This window comes from Corvus brachyrhynchos, unplaced genomic scaffold (genome assembly GCF_000691975.1).
Source record: "Corvus brachyrhynchos isolate BGI_N302 unplaced genomic scaffold, ASM69197v1 scaffold200, whole genome shotgun sequence".
NCBI lineage: Eukaryota > Metazoa > Chordata > Aves > Passeriformes > Corvidae > Corvus > Corvus brachyrhynchos.
The window spans coordinates 6,886,140-6,890,984 of record NW_008236184.1 but is presented as its reverse complement, the minus strand read 5'-3'; the positions used below and the strand labels follow the sequence as shown (position 1 = coordinate 6,890,984).

General features: G+C 45.6%; 1 protein-coding gene and 1 long non-coding RNA gene across 3 annotated transcripts in view; one reads left to right on the top strand and one right to left on the bottom strand.

The window, feature by feature from the left end:
- SLC51B (solute carrier family 51 beta subunit) overlaps positions 1–149 on the bottom strand; it is a 6,375-nt gene extending 6,226 nt beyond the window's left edge. Inside the window, exon 1 of one of the 2 annotated variants that reach the window (XM_017736437.1) lies at positions 3–149. The gene's annotated coding sequence lies outside the window, so the exon portion shown is untranslated. The remainder of the gene's footprint in view (positions 1–2) is intronic. The other variant, XM_017736430.1, reaches the window with a different exon arrangement.
- Positions 150–198: 49 nt separating this feature from the next.
- On the top strand, positions 199–3,560 carry LOC108447188. The gene is made up of 2 exons (XR_001862603.1): positions 199–3,011; positions 3,197–3,560. It is a non-coding gene; the product is annotated as an uncharacterized LOC108447188 (long non-coding RNA).
- The last annotated feature ends 1,285 nt before the right edge of the window (positions 3,561–4,845 follow it).

Genomic DNA, 4,845 nt, shown 5'->3' with positions numbered 1-4,845 from the left:
CTGCAGTTCCCAGCAGGGAGGAAGCTACATTTCTTCTTTAAGCCCTGTCATCCGAAGACATCTCCTCCGAGCACCGTGGTAATACAAGGTTCCCTGTGCTCCTGCTCTGGGTATGCTACGAGCTGTGATTCATTCTGCTCCTGAGTCATGTGTGAAGGCCAGTTCAACAGGTGAGGTACACTCCAGCCCCTGAAAAAACACACCTCTTTAGTGGGACCATTTACAGCACGAGGTGAATGACCTTTTGCCAAAGAATGAGCTGTAGCAACTTCCAGTTTATTTGCTCAAGTTATTGGCATAATCAGTATTAAAAGAGCATGCTGAGTAGAATGACACTCAGTAATAAGTTACCCTGCAGTTAAAATAAATGATAATGTTCACTCTGCTTGGCTCAGTCCTCACTGCACACAGGAAGCATGTCCTGATAAAGCAGATATTATCCTTTTTTTTTAATTCTTTTTTTCAATGAATGACCATTCTAAGGCTGTCAGAGCATCTTACCAGAGCAATCAACTTTGCAGGCAAAGCATGAAGCACCTGTCAGAGATTTTGCCATCCCCGTTTCACAGGTACTGTCAATGCCTGGCTAAGTCAATAGTCTGCTAAGAGGCTCTGATTTTTGTGCCAGCCACACTGGGAAAGGAGGATTCCTCCTCCCTGAACTACCTGATTCATGGATGGAGCTGCACACTGCAAAGCAAGAGAGATGTGGGCTTGGGGCACAGAGGTAGCACTGGTTAGCTCCAGCTAAACTGAGATGGTGGGCGTAGTATCCTTATGTTTGTTCTGTTCTTGGTGTTTTTCAGCTTGAAATAAAGTGTTCAAGGCCACGTTGGACAGGGCTTGAAGCAATCTGGTCTAGTGGAAGGTGTCCCTGCCCATGGCAAGGGTTGGAACAAGATGATCTTTATGGTCCCTTCCAACCCAGGCCATTCTATGATTCTATGATCTTTGGCATTGAAGCTTTGTTCTTGTGTGATTAACCCTTTGAATCCCATCTCATATCCAATCAGTTTCCCCAGGCAGCCCCTGTGAAATCTCACCCAGCAGACGTGTGCTCCCCAAACAGAGATGTCTCACTGCTCAGCCTCAGCCTGGCAGCAATTGGATGAGAGCTCAGAAATGCATCCCCCAGGAAACAGGAGCTTCTCCCTGCTGCTGGAGGCATGTCCAGCCAGGACGTCCCACCGCATAGTAAATTGTACTGTCTTTCCTTCTCGATTCCAATTGGATCTTTCTAAAAGTGCCACCACAGTGGGGAACACTTTTCTGGCATCCTTGTGAGCATTTTGTTGCCAGGGAAAAGGTACAGGGACAGGACAGTAAGTGATCTCACAATAAAATCCTCCTGTGCAAAGAAGACACCTGGCCCCTGCAGAAAAATTTCTAAGTAGAGGGATGGAGACACTGGCCATTGTGAAGGGGTGACTGTAACATAAGGATGGTGACTGCAAAGCCCCAGAAGGTTCCTTTTCATCCCAATTTTCTACATGGTTTGATGTATATCTGTCTAGGGTCAGGACGCAGGTAGGTGCTACATTTAGGATTCAGCATGGAAATAAAACCAGTTCACCACTGGTGAGAGTTGGCTTGTGTTCCCAGTAATCCTCTCCTTTTCCAGAGAACCACAAACATGCTCAGGAGTGCTCCTCTCCAGCAAGGGTATGAGTATTTGATTTTGTGTCTCCCCTGACAACACTGGCACTGGTTAATGGGAGATATCTTTTTACTTCTTGGAGACACTTTCAGCGTCTTTGGCCAGGAAGCAAAGTGGAGATAAGATCTGATTTGTGTTCTATTTCCTCCTCGTATTTGTCTTCACTACTCTTGGGAAGAATTTGTCTGACCTTGGTGTTTTAATTTTGCTTATCTTTTTTGATCCCTTCAGTGTCTTTAACCTGAAATGCCTGGTTACAGAATAACTAAACATTCAGGGTTGTTTTTTTTTTTTTCTTTCCATGTACAAAAGCAGAGTACAAATGCAGCAGGAAAGCCAGATTTTTTTTTTTTTTGTGAAATAATCAGATAGTTGCTTTCATTCTGAAAAAATTTATATCAAAATAAATCTTCAGTTAAAATTCACAAACACTGTGTCAAAGGCATAATAATGAATAACAGCCATAATGTGTTTGAACTGTGGTGTCGTATCAGAGCCAAGGATGAATTACGTGGGAGCAAGTGTACTGGAGGGAATTTAAGTCCACTTCAAAAACTCACTGCAAATGAAACATTAATTACTTCATGCGTAAGTCTGGCAAAAGCTCAGCATGGAGTTACAGCATTTCTAGGAGCGTTAACTACAGCCAGAAGTGAGAATCCATCTCCAGGGCTTAAGTCCTGGAGGAGCAGCGGGTAAAACTCTACACATGGCATTAAGGACATGTTCAGTGCCTGGATCTGATACCTGGAAATTAACACCGAGCAGCTGGATCCTGGGTTCAAACTCACAACTTTTGGGCAATCCAGACACACATGTACATCCCTGGCCTTTCTGATGTGTTGGTGATAAATCCAGGGCTTCACCCAAGACCTCAGAGAACTGGTATTTGCTGTCACCACACAGAATGTCTCCTTCCAGCCGTTCTTCCAGAAATTGTCCTCACTGCCTCTGGAAACCCCGAGTATTTCTCAGATATTATGAGATCACATTTTTCACCATCTGAGATAAGGCCTGAAATTACACTCTGCGCTGAACACTGCTCCTCTCGTTTGGGGCCTGACAGCCATGAATGCCTGTAATTACTTAGTTATTGTGCAATGACGAATTGTTCCCTGTTTATGATAAGTCAGACTGTTCGCTTTCCCTTCTTTCCAATCCACTTTCCAGCATGATCCACTCTGGGAGCTTTAATCTCTTCTCAAGCACAAGCCATTCCCTCATCCTTGCTAGCCTCTTGTTTATATTTTTATTTATTTTTACTATAACCTTTCATTTATGCACTGAAATGAGGTGACCAGAGTTGAAGTGTCCTGCCTGTGACTAAACCAAGGATTTTCATGGGACTCTCCAGGTAATAGAGAATTTTAAGGTTTTTTGAGCATTTGATTTTTACATACTGATTAGGAAATTACCTCAGTATTTGGTAGTATATTCTCCTTTTCTCAGGGTGCAGGAATGTAAGCATCCCAGTTAGGATGGCCTGAATGGTTTTTTTTTACCTGTAACAGCAATTTTTCATTACTTTCTCTTTATTAGCACCACTGGAGACAGTGACATCTTCAATGTCTGAGAGAGGAAAACCCTAATGATGGACCAACAGACATGAAAAAGGGAAAGAATATACACAGCACTGCTTAGTATGGCACAAAATTTCACTTTTTTTTTTTGGACCCTTCCCTCATGTATCTGACATAAAATTCTGCCATCCATTTTCCAAGTAATTTACATCTTTTCACTGGCATATAGGACATTTACAGATTCTTACACTCCATGTTGCAGAAATTCCTAGTGTCAAAGATTGTAGGATAGACTGTGATTTAGATGTGCAGGGAATTTGTGTATGTGATTTACTTTAAAAGCTACACAAATAAACCATCTTCCCATGGGGGGAAAGAATGTACTTAGCAGAATGATAAAATATTTTCATCCTTATGTTATGGGAGGAAACAGTTATTTAAGTGGTGATTCTGACCCCATAGTTTACAAGAAAACATTCTTTGAGTTACTGTCACTGTTAAAATGAAGCTGTCCATGGTGGCGGAAACTAAAATCTGTTTTTCAAATGCTGTCAGAGCCAGATCAGTGGCTGTGGGGTCAACACCCCTTTCAGTCCCTGACGTTTTTCTGTGTTATCTTCACAATGAGGCAGCACGGACAACTCCTGGTCGGGGTTAAGGGGCCATGGGTGACACCACCCAGGAGCATCGACACTGTGGGGCTGGAGCCAGCAGGGCAGCACAGACCCTGGGGGCTGCCCTGATGGCTCCCACCACCCCACACCAAGATCACAGAATCACAGAATTGTTGGTTGGAAGGGACCTCTGGAGATCACCCAGTCCAACCCCCTACCAAGGCAGGGTCAGGTGGAGCAAGTGACACGGGTGCACGTGTCCAAGTGGGTTTGGAATGTCTCCAGAGAGGGAGGCTCCACGCCCTCTCTGGGCAGCTGTCATAGTGCTCTGCCACCCTCAGTATAAAGTTCTTCCTCATGTAGAGATGGAACTTCTTGTGTTTTAATTTATGGACACTGCTCCCCATCCTGTTGCAGAACACCACCAAAAAGAGCCTTGCACTATCCTTTTAGCACCCTAGGAGATATTTTTATGCATTGATGAGATCCTCTCTTGGTCTTCTCCAGACTAACCACAACATAAAGACATTAAGCTCTTAGAGAGCGTCCAAAGGAGGCCACGAGGATGGGGAAGGGTGTGGAAGGGAAGCGGTATGAGGAGCGGCTGAGGGCACTTGTCTGTTCAGCCTGGAGGAGACTGAGAGACCTCATTGTGGTCTTCAACATCCCTCCGAGGGTCAGCAGAGGGGCAGACACTGCTCTCTTCACTCTCGTCGATAGAGACAGGACCCCAGGGAACGACATAAAGCTCAGTCAGGGGAGACTTAGGTTGGATGTCAGGAAAAGGTTTTTCCCCCAGAGGGTGGTCGGGCACTGGAACAGGCTCCCCATGGAATGCTCACGACCCCAAGGCTGCCAGAGCTCAAGAAGCGTTCGGACAACGCTCTCAGACACAGGGTGGGATTATTGGGGTGTCCTGCGCAGGGCCACGGGTTGGACTCGATGATCCTTGGGGGTCCCTTCCAACCCAGGTTCGCCTGCAATTCTATTTTACGATCATGGCGGCACCGCCTCAGCCCTGAGGGGCGGCCCCGCGCCGGGGCGGATCCCAGTG